Genomic DNA, 12,042 nt, shown 5'->3' with positions numbered 1-12,042 from the left:
AACCCTGTCTCTACTAAAAATACAAAAAATTAGCTGGGTGTACTGGTGGGTGCCTGTAATCCCAACTACTTGGGAAGCTGAGGCAAGAGAATCACTTGAACCCGGGAGGCAGAGATTGCAATGAGCCGAGATCGTGCCATTGCACTCCAGCCTGGGCAGCAAGAGCAAAACTCCATCTCAAAAAAAAAAAAAAAAAAAAAAAAAAGAGAGAAAAGAAAAAAGAAAATATGTTCAGATAGTCTTACAGACGGTATTAACTTGGAAAAGAAATTTAAAATATGAGAGAAGGGTTAAAAGACAAAAAGGTTCAATCTGTATTTAATCATTTACAATAATATGGATAATCCCACAAGGGACCTATTTTTATATTAAAATTGTATTTGAAATCTAAGTGTTTTACTCTCTTCAACTTTAATAACTTATCTTTTCAACACTATTTTTGACATTGGGAGCTTTTCTGATTTTTTTTAAATTTTATGTTAGTGTTATATATCCACCTTTTTAAAAAAAAACCTGGTCCCTTTGTTTGCAAAACACTGGCAAAAATGTTTTCCATGGAATTGATCATAAGAATCTCAAAGGATTTTTTTTCTCACTGGCTAGAAATGATGGCAAAACTTTTAAAAATACAGTAAAAAGGAAGAAGAAAATACAAGATAGAAATCTTATTCTCTTTAAATTATTAAATTACAATTACATAAAATTTCTTGACCAGTGAAATTTACCAAATACATAGAGTTGTTAAAGTCAAAGCAAATGCTGTTTTATAGGAAGGCTCATATGTACCTGAGCAATGGATAAACAATGATATCTTTATTACTTTTATTCAAATAAAATATTTTATGCTTCAATGAATATTTGTAATATCAAAATGTGTTTTCTACATGTGAATGATCCCTGAGGATTGCTGTACTGTATGCATTTGAATATTGAAAGACATATTTACCTGCCATTTGTAGCCATGCTATCTTTCTATCCTCCTGACTCTTTCATACTAGCCTTGGCAGGTACTAGAAGGCTCATTGAGACTTCCTATGGTTTATGACCCAAGCTGACAACTGTGACTTCTTCTTTGTGTCTTTCTGATGGCTATGCCATATAAGAATCTCCTTATATCATTTAAGAAGCTGCTGACACAGAGTGCTGGTTTGATGGATGACCTGAGCTGCCGTTATTCCTGTCAGAGGTAAGCAGCAAGTTTTACAGGAAATTATTGGAGGAAGATACAGTGAGGGAGAGAAAGAGAAAGCAATGTGCATTACACATTGACTGACAACATGATTTCCTTATAGTTCCAAGCTGGCTTAGCTGAGAACAGCAGTGAGAAAAAACAAATGTCTCATCAATATTTAAATAGCTGATCACATAACCAACTTGACAGGCCATTTGTAAGTGCAAATTATAGAGCAGAACTGTAAGCTATAGGGACCATTCTGCCCTTGCTTACACTTTTCATATTTCAAGTTTGCATAAGCAGAAAATAAAGTAAAATCATGCAGATGTTTCATTTCTGTATGCTAGAGATTCTCAAAGTGTTGTTCCCAGAAGCATTATTACTAGTGACAACTTTAAAAGTAAAAATTCTCAGCCCCTACTACAAACCTACTGGATCAAAAACTCTAGGATAGGCTCAGCAATCTGTGCTTTGACAATCTCTCCAGGTGATTCTGATGCATGGTCAAGTTTGAGAACTACTTACTTCTATAATAAATATTTGCTGTTTTGAAATTCCCAAATAGCCATGGTCACAGATGTTTAGTTTTTTTAAAGATTTATACAATGTAACTAATTAATAGAGAAAATAACAATGGCAGATTAAATTAATCCAATGCTATTATACACACACACACACACACATACAAATTTAAACATGTGATATATGATCCTGCTGGAAACTGTTTTAGCGACATGGTTATCACATTAGAAATATGATTATATAACAAAAAATTGGAAAACAGAAAATGCACACATAATTTAGACTAAATTAACTCTCCATAAGGAAGACGATAAGTCATTCAGAAATGTCTTACATATATTTACCTAATTTACAATTTAGCATTTCTGGTAATAGCAAGTTAACTACTTTGTAAGGCAGAGACAACATCCTGCAGCAGAGGGGGTAAAAAAGCCAGCTACATTTTAAAATACAGCTAGGGATTTAAGGTATCTGATAACTATGGGAGGTATAAGAACTAGATAAATAAAAATTTCAGAGAAGCAGAACCATTCTTAGCTGAGCAGAGAATTGCCAACATATTTTTTTCCTTGGGGTATTCGCTGATGCTAGTCAGAGAATTCTGGGCTTCTGTTAGGGAAAATAAACACCAGTGGAGCTTTGAGTGCTTCTTCTAGGCTGGAAAAACTAGAAAATTCAAGTGCTGAAATGTATGGTCAGTTTTGTCACCATATAATGTTAGGGTCTGAGCAATGTAGACGACTAGGGAACTAGGCCAGCAGCTTCTAAATGGCAAGAAAACATTTTCTGCAGTATTTCAGTATCCAGTAAACAAACCCTGATGAGATGAGGAACAGAAGGTGAGAGCAGAACAGTAAGGCAGCTTTCCTCAAGCACAATACTGGCTTTCTCTCCAGACTTGCCATATTGGGAACCTAAGTCCCCCACTTTCTAAGTTTATGTGTTATTGAGTTTTCTCAAGGAAAACAGAAAATAACCCAGGAAAATTATGCAGGAAAGGATTTCATGTAGTGAATTAGAGGCTTACAAACTGCTGAAAGGCCTGGAGGAATGAAAATTAGAGACACACCTGCTAGTGCTCAGGAAATCAGAAGGTAGGGGAATTGCTGGAATTTGCCGCCAATGATCCCAGCTGCCTATAGCACAAAAGAAATTCACAGGAAGATGAAAATCTTACTTTTACCACTTGCCAAAGCCCATTTCCCAGGCTGCTGCTGATGGAAGTATAATAGTTTCTCCTTATCAGGTACATTTCACATTACACATATGCTTCTTGTTGGTAAGTCCTGAACTGTACATTTTCTAGCACAAAAACCTTGAATATTTAGTTTCTAGTCTTCCTGCCCTTGTGATACTGGGGAGCGCCTGGAAGGGAATGAGAGTTATGTTGAAATTGTAAGAGAATTTCTGTTACTGGGCACCTCAGAGTGGTTTTCATTCTTATCTACTCTTCTAAATCACAGGAAAGTAGCACCATACTTCTGGCTAAAAAGATGTAAATATCCATTTTACAAATGAAGACACATTCACTTTTTCCCAAAGAAAAGCACATAGTCTGCCTTATCGATGTATTGCATAGATATCTCTATAATGCGGTTTTATTTTTGGATGACATAATTTCTCTTCTAGTTCAACCATAATCTCACTTCGATATTGGTAATCAAATGATTTAATAAATATATAAAAATAATATATGTGTGTGTATGTGTGCACATATACACACACCACTAGTATCCTCTTATATAATAGTGGAGAGAGAGAACGGAGGAAAATGGTTAATGAACACAGGTATTTGCATAATGAAACAAAAAGAGCTATGCATATTTGCTAGTCCTCATTTCCTTAATTGTTCACAAAGTCTTTCTATTCTTACTACTTATAAATTCTGCTACCAATTCCATATTCCCTTCATCCTCAACCAGCAAAAGACCTGGGTATGATTATTTAACCTAGCAGGGAAATCCAATTTTATTCTTGAATAGCTCAGCTTGTATTTGTTTATTTTGGTTTGCCATTAACTTTTACCATTTGACACGGACATCGTTTTTTGAGAATGGATGCATGGCAAGTAAATTTTTGGAACTTCTTCATGGTTTCGGTCCTTGACAGCACTTTCATGGCTTATCTACCTAGCTATGGAATGTGAAAGTGAGCCCTTCGAGGTGAGGCTTGTGAAGTGTGGAGAGGCCAATGGTCTCCCGTGATGAAATCCAAATACCTCACAATCAACAAGATCCAGATGCCATAGAATAAGAATGAACCAGTTGCCCACTGGGCCCCAGAAAGAACCATCCTCAGCACCTCTATTTACCATCCTGCCGTGTCTTCAGAGCACTTAGTTAAGGACTGAAAGTCTAAAAAAAATTCAATTATTTGGAAATTTGTATATCTGAAAACGTTGTTCATATGTGTGGTTGTTGGAGAACCTGAAAACATTACAACAGTTCCATTTTCAGTCTTATTTTGAAGCAACTGGAAAGTGTCTCCCTAGTTTTTAGTGATGGTGACATCAAAAATCAGTCCTTCTATCTGTTTACTGCTTAACTTTGGAGACCAGAAATTGTAGGGACACTTAAACAAGACTTAAGTGGAATTTCAAAGTATTTAGTGCTTGTATTTTAAGCATGGATTCTCTAAGACAAGTTTCTAATTCCACTGTAATCCTCAGGAGAGAGCTATTTATACACCTCTTTTCCATCTGGACTTCTTCGGGTTACCAAGATTTTCTTACATCCTATCTTATATCCCAACTTGCTGCTTGAATAAGTAGTTGCTGATTAATTGGAGTAATAGATGAAAAGGAAATCAAGTTAATGTTGACATTATCCTAAAACTACTTTGTATTGTAACTGACTCATTTAAATGTCTACATATTTTGAATATTTATTGAAAATAAAATAACATCCAAGTAATTGGCTACATAAGAAATGTTTCAGATAAGTCGCTGTAGAAAACCATACATATGGTGATTTTTTAAAGCCCTAAATAATTATTTCATATTCAAAATATGCTTTATTTGGATACAGTGGGATTTTGAAAGTATGTAAATCTTTTTAGTAATAACTAACTCAACTTTCTTAATTCAAGACAGAGTTAAGCTCTAAAACTTTTTTCTGTGCTGGATTTCAAAATAAGTTTTACAAATTATGTAGATATAGATACTTACACTTATACATATTAATTTTGTTTTACCTTATCACAATCACTTATTCTAGAATAAACTGCCCTTCTAAAATTCAAGAAATTTCAATCTTAACATAAATAAAAAAATACAATTAAATATATTGGTTCAGTGAATAAAATAATGGTAGAAAACTAATTTGTGAAAAGCTAAAGTTCAAGTCAAGTATGATTGCACGATTACTGTATGTCCATTTAAATGTTAATGTACATTGTCACAAGTAAGAGTGCTTGGGATTAAAAAGTGATCTACACTCTGATTATGGGACAATTTTTGCAATTATATATTTTATTGGTATGAATACCATGTTATCTTCTTAGTGACTGAGAAGATAATCTATAACATGAGACTAAGGGGAATTATTTTTGCTGAAGTTTTAATTTTTTGTTTCTGTTTTCCATAATATTGCTTGATGAAAAAGATTTCTCATCTTTTGTGTGGACTACAGGTTTGTTTCTCGATGGAAACAAAGCATCAAAACTGCTTGGTAAAAGAGGCATAAGGTGCTGAGCATGAAAGTTAAGTTGAAATAAAACTGGAAAAGAAATAATGCCTTGGTGATTTAGAAAAAAGCTTGGGCCAAGAAAAGCAAAACTGCAATTAACTGTTTCTACCTAAGAGGTCATGTTCTATGTAACATTATCCTTCCTGTGAACCTCTACTTCAATCTTCTAAATATTTTTCCAAATGAAAGTATGCCTTTCGGGGTTGTACTTCTTTTGGGAGTTGGTACTGAGGTTAAGATTTCTGTCAAGCTTGCAGTAGATTTTAGTGAAAGCTGTAAAGACACTGGATATCGTTTACAAGGTATTTTAAAGAAAAGTACAAAATCACAATATTTCCAAGTAAGACAAATAATTACATATAAATAACCTTTTTAATATCTAAGAGGTAAAGGGAGGAAAGAAGATAGAGTATTAGCAAAGATAAAAGGTGATGAGTCCAATCATGAGATACCAATGCATTAGCCAAATTCCAACCTCATTTAACATACCTTTGGTTTTGTTAGGAAACTGGTATTTGTGGAAATGTAATTGATTCTGAAACAAAAATTTCTGAGTTCAAATCCTGTCACATACTACTCTTTGAGCTTGGGAAAGTTGAGCATGTTTCTGAGTTTTTTTACAAAAGTGCAATACTTTTAAAAGCCATGTATTCTTTCAGTGTTGTTTTGAAAACAAATGACAAAATGATTTCTGAAAGCATTTGGCACAACTGCCAAGACCTTTTGGCATGGGATTCTTAGATAAAGTGATATTGTGCAGATTACAGATGATGCAACATTTGGAATAAATTAAATATTATCTATATTAGTTCCATTAATCTGTGTTTTTCTGTAAAGTGAAAAGTATCTGCCAGTAAAGTAGAGGAAAAAAGTATTAAATTTGAAATACACATATCTGAAATTGAAATATGTTTCTTCTGCCTAATGGTAATTTGCTAGCCAAGACTGCATTTTCTTCCACTTGAAATGTAGGGTAAACAATAAAATAAAATAAGAAACAACTGAAGCCAGGCATGGTGTCTCACACCTGTACTCCCAGTGCTTTAGAAAGTGAAGATGGGAGGATTGCTTGAGGTCAGGAGTTCAAGACCAGCTTAGGCAACATAACGAGATGCCCATCTCTACAATTTTTTTTTTAATAAACACCTGAATGCTTGTTGTGAGAATTAGTGGTAAGGTGTATAAAGGACTAGAAGAGCTACTAGCACATTTGATAGACTCAATACATTCCAGTTATGATTGTAAGTTAATAAATATTTGTAAAGGCCACCAAAAGAAAATGGGTAATCAAAATAAGATTGTAAAAATTATATATTGCAATAAAATATTTTAAGTAAATCAGATATGCAAGTTGACATAACAAAGATATGTCTGTATCTTTGTACTAAACATATATTTTGTACTGTTTCTAAAAGAGGCATTAGCAAAAACTTTAGTATATCTAACAGTTTCAGGTTGTAGCCGTGTTAATAGCAATAAAATTATCCCTCATTCAGCAAAAATTACTATTATAATTTCTGTCAAAGAATGGTGTTTTTCTTAATTCAGATGAAGTTAGCACTCCTTCACTGTGAAATTGTAAAACAAATAGTCTCCAATAATCTAGGTTTATCAAGCCTTAACTAGTTCTCGATTCTATTCTTTGACTATGATTACAACCTTAGGAAAAGCAGCAGGCTGTACCTCTGCCATTACCTGTTCTCATTATCCACAAAGGTAGCTAAGCACTTTGTTATGGTTCAAAGTGTCACTACGTGCAGTGTCTTGCAGTTTTTGCAAAAAATATTCCTAAAAAGAACATCTAAACTTTTTAAAAATTTTTCTTTCATCACTTACTTTAAAAAAAGTGTTCCTATTAAATACTGGATAGAAACAATAAGATTATATATAAACCATGAGTATGATATAAAGAATATGAGCAAATGCATGCAAAATGCACAATGCTTACCAAATACTAAATGCTGGAAAAGATGACTATTAAATATTTTTTAAAATACTTAGAATATTTTCAGACTTTAAAAAATATGACAGAATATGAAGTTGTACAGTTACATCCGAACTACCTTCTATCCCCTCAATCTTGCTCATTCTCCAAGGAAACCACTACTGTGAAGTCAGTATGATTTATCCATATATAGATATTTTATATTTAGGTGGCCATTTTTTCTGTGCTTGCTACTCTGAACTCCAACTAAAACAAATCTTAGATGATAAAAAAGAAACATCTTAAGGTGTAGATACAAAATTTGATCATAACAATGAATAGTAATGGTAGAAGTAATTATGGTAGATAACATTTTTTACATCCTTGACTAGGTTTCAGTTACTTCTAGCTCCTGTAACACTTTTAATTTTCACACTTCATGATGTACATTCTATTATTGTGCCTAATTTATTGATATTGTATCTGAAATACAGAGAGGTTAAAGTCCTTGACCAAGAATTGAATCTAAACTGGAAGCCTGGGTTTCTATTTCAGAGCCCCAAGTCTAGTTAGTTCCCTATATTACTTCTCAGTAAAACAAATACACAGAGATAGTTTCACCAGTTGCACTTTACTGTCTACTCCACAATGCTAGGTTCTGCCATTCTGCCAGAAAATAATTACCAGAGTACTTTAGAGGTATTGAGAGGAGGTGCCAGCTGGGCTTTCCCGGTCGAGTAGGGACTCAGAAAGCTGTGAAACTCACTTATTTCTTACATCAGGACTTACTTCGATCCTGGATGAATAATATTGAAGATTTATGCTCAAAACATTCCTAATGAGAGGCGACAACGTGCTGGCGGCCCTCGCTCGCTCTCAACGCCTCCTCAGCCTCGGCATCCGCTCTAGCCACGCTTCAGGAGCCCTTCAGCCCACCGCTGCACTGTGGCAGGCGCTCTCTGTGCTGGCCGAGGCCGGAGCTGGCTCCCTCTGCTTGCAGGCAGAGGCGCGCGTGGGAACCGGAGCTGCCGCGCGGTGCTCGCGGGCCAGCGCGAGTTCCCGGTGGGCACAGGCTTGACGGGCCCCGCAGTCGGAGCTGCAGTCAGGCACCACCAACCCTGGGTAGTGAGGGGCTTAGCACCCGGGCCAGCAGCTGCGGAGGGTGCGCCAGGTTCCCCAGCACTGTCTGCCCACACGCGCCGCGCTTGAATTCTAGGCGGGCCTCAGCCGCCTCCCCACAGGGCAGGGCCTGGGACCTGCAGCCGGCCATGCCCAAGCCCCGCCTCCCCGCCCAAGCCCCGCCTCCCCACCCCACTATGGCCTCCACGCCCCACTATGGGCTCCCCCAGCAGCCGCCCCCTGCTACATTGTGTCCAGCCCCATTGACCACCCTAGGGTTGAGGAGTGCAGGCGCATGGCATGGGACTGGCGGGCAGCTCCACCTGGGCGGTGGCGCAGGATCCACTATGCGAAGCCAGCTGGGCTCCTTAGTTGAGTGGGGACTTGGAGAACTTTTATGTCTAGCTGGAGGGCTGTAACTGCACCAATCAGCACTCTGTGTCTAGCTTGGGGTTTGTGGATGCACCAATCAGCACTCTGTATCTAGCTAATCTGGTAGGGACTTGGAGAACTTTTATGTCTAGCTGGAGGATTGTAAATGCACCAATCAGCACTCTGTGTCTAGCTTGGGGTTTGTGGACGCACCAATCATCACTCTGTGTCTAGCTCAAGGTTTGTAAACACACCAATCAGCACCCTGTGTCTAGCTCAAGGTTTGTAAATGCACCAATCAGTGCTCTGTGTCTATCTAATCTAGTGGGGACTTGGAGAACTTTTGTGTCTAGCTCAGGGATTGTAAATGCACCAATCAGCACCCTGTCAAAATGGACCAATCAGCTCTCTGTAAAACAGACCAATCAGCTCTCTGTAACATGGACCAATCAGCAGGATGTGGGTGGGGCCAGATAAGGGAATAAAAGCAGGCTGCCCAAACCACCAGCAGCAACCCGGTTCGGGTCTCCTTCCATGCTGTGGAAGTTTCGTTCTTTCACTCTGGGTCCACGTTGCCTTTATGAGGTGTAACACTCACCACAAAGGTTTGCCGCTTCGCTGCTGAAGCCAGCGAGACCAGGAACCCACCGAGAGGGACGAACGACTCCAGGCCACCTTTAAGAGCTGTTAACACTCACCGCGGAGGTCTGCAGCTTCATTCTTGAAGCCAGTGAGACAACAAACCCACCAGAAGGAAAAAACTCCGGACACAACATCTTTAAGAACTGTAACACTTGGCCAGGTGTTGTGGCTCAAGCCTGCAATCCCAGCACTTTGGGAGACCAAGGGGGGCAGATCACGAGGTCGGGAGATCAAGACCATCTTAGCTAACACGGTGAAACCGTATCTCTACTAACAATACAAAAATTAGCCGGGCGCAGTGGCGGGCGCCTGTAGTCCCTGCTACTTGGGAGGCTGAGGCAGGAGAATAGCATGAACCCAGGAGACCGAGCTTGCAGTGAGCCGAGATTGCGCCACTGCACTCCAGCCTGGGTGACAGAGCCAGACTCCAGCTCAAAAAAAAAAAAAAAACTGTAATACTCACCGCGAGGGTCCGTGGCTTCATTCTTGAAGTCAGTGAGACCAAGAACCCGCCAATTCTGGACACACTAACACCAGGATTTGTGCATGTATTTTCTTCCCCAAGAAAGCTATAAACAGTGAAAATTTTGCTGTAAGTTTTCCTGTGTCCTCTCTCCCTTCCCCCTCCCCTGAAACTAAAAGGTATGTTAACTGCCCATTTTTCTGTGACCAGCAGACCTTATCTATACTCCCAGTTCCAATTCCTTGTAAACATACTTTGTAAAGTCCTGTGAGATCCTGTATCCTTTGCCATGCCGCTGCAAGGTCATAAAGTAGATGAAACCTAAGTTGCAATTCTGGTTTTCCTCAAAATCTAAGACATGTCACAAAATAATTTGCTGCCTTTGTTCCTTGCTTTGGTAACATCTTCCTGCTGCACGTATTTCCTGACTTACAGAGTTTAAAAGACAATCGTATAATCTAACTCTGGCTACCCATTCGGGACCCCTTCCAGAGTGAAAGCTTTGTACTTTCACTCTGCTCAATAAAGCCTACAGGTTTTTTTCTCTCTCAGTCCGTGTCTCTATCACTCCCTGGCGGCAGGAATCTTAGGCATTACAGTATTACTATCAAGTTGACCATAATTTATTACACTTTCAATGTTTAAACCAAATTTTAACAACTGTCCTCAAGAACTTCAGAATTTAATCACACATCATACTTACCAAAGAAACAGAGGCCCTCAGATATAAATACTGTCAACTTCATATTCCAGAATTAGTAACTTTTAAAATTTTCTTTTGGTTCTTGCCTGAGAAGTGCCACTAGTTTTTGCCAAAAATGAGGTTTTCATGTGACCCAGGATTAAAACAACTCCCAAATTTTAGGGAAAAGCCTTAGTCTCTAAATCCTTCCTTATCTCTAGAATTGTTCACTCTGCCCCTCTCCTAGGTCTTCTGCCTCTGCATTGAAGCAAGAGTCCTCCCATGGCCACAGATCCTAATGTACCACCCATGTCTTCTTTATATAGCCAAGATTCTTGAAAGGAAGTACACTTGCTTTTCTTTTGTTTATTAGATTGTTCTTGGCCACAACACTGCTTTAAAAGTTCCACTATGTTAATCACCTAAAATATTTCTATAAAGAATTATTTAATTACCAACATAAATGCATACTACTCTTTACTGATTTTACCTTATTTCTCAAATACCAACATAGTCTTCCTATATTCCAAGCACTTTAAAAGTTTTAACTCATGTACTCTTTTGATAAAGAGTGCAATCAACCCTATGAGGTATGTACTATTTCTGTTCCCCTTTACAAATGATAAAATAGTCACTGAGAGGATCCATAACTTTTCTAAGGCCACACAGCTAGCAAGTGGCAGAACTAGAATTTGAACACTATCATCTACTTCTACAGCATTAGCATCTACTTTTAGCTACCTCTTAAATATTAGCATTTTATAATGTTTAATAATATTTTAAATGCAATCAATGGATAAATGTAAATATCTTTTTTATCCACCCTTTATCTCCCCAGAATAATAAACATTCTCCCAAATATGCCACCTTCCATTCTATGAATGTTTTATATTACTAATCATGTGTCCATAAAATATACTTTATATAAATACTATTATATTTTCTAAAATAGTTTGCAATCTATTTTTCCTTGCTCATTATCCAAGGATAAACTCTAATGCACATCATGACTCACATCTTTCTCATACATTCATTTTCACTACTGTATTGTTTCTGTAGTACTAGAATATATTTTTCTGTTTTACTCTTTGTGTCATTCCTTTTTTTTTTTTTTTTTTTTTGGCACAGGTAGCTGAGGTTTGTGTTGGGGGAAAAAAAAAACTGAATTCTTTTGTAGCTGGAGGCATGGGCAAGGGGGCTACCTCAGGCAGTAAACTCCCCCGCCAGTGGGCTGAGGGCTAGAGCTGAGCCTCAGGTGGGTCTCCTGTTCCCTGTGCTCCCCTGCACAGTGGCCTCCCTCAGGAGCTCTGGGGCAGCCGCAGGAGGGGTATGCTGAGAGGGTCTGCTATGGTTGTTCACTTGGAGCAGGACGTCAGAGGACTCGGACACTAGCTTCCCATCGCGGGTCTCCATCTTCACAACCACGGCCCTGGTGGAGCTGGTGCAGTTGAAGGAGCT

At 38.1% G+C, this 12,042-nt stretch overlaps 1 long non-coding RNA gene across 2 annotated transcripts in view; it reads right to left on the bottom strand.

Annotated features, from left to right (window-relative positions):
• Positions 1 to 12,042, bottom strand: part of LOC134757174 (uncharacterized) — a 640,416-nt gene that overhangs the window by 526,114 nt on the left and 102,260 nt on the right. Inside the window, exon 1 of one of the 2 annotated variants that reach the window (XR_010130869.1) lies at positions 8,096 to 8,599. The exons of the other annotated variant lie outside the window; for it this stretch is intronic. This is a non-coding gene — a long non-coding RNA (uncharacterized lncRNA). Of the gene's footprint in view, positions 1 to 8,095; positions 8,600 to 12,042 lie in introns of those variants that run through there. 2 annotated transcript variants of the gene reach the window in all.

This window comes from Gorilla gorilla, chromosome 15 (assembly GCF_029281585.2).
Source record: "Gorilla gorilla gorilla isolate KB3781 chromosome 15, NHGRI_mGorGor1-v2.1_pri, whole genome shotgun sequence".
NCBI classification, from domain to species: domain Eukaryota; kingdom Metazoa; phylum Chordata; class Mammalia; order Primates; family Hominidae; genus Gorilla; species Gorilla gorilla.
The sequence above is the reverse complement of the archived record's forward strand: the minus strand, read 5'-3'. Positions and strand labels throughout refer to the sequence as shown.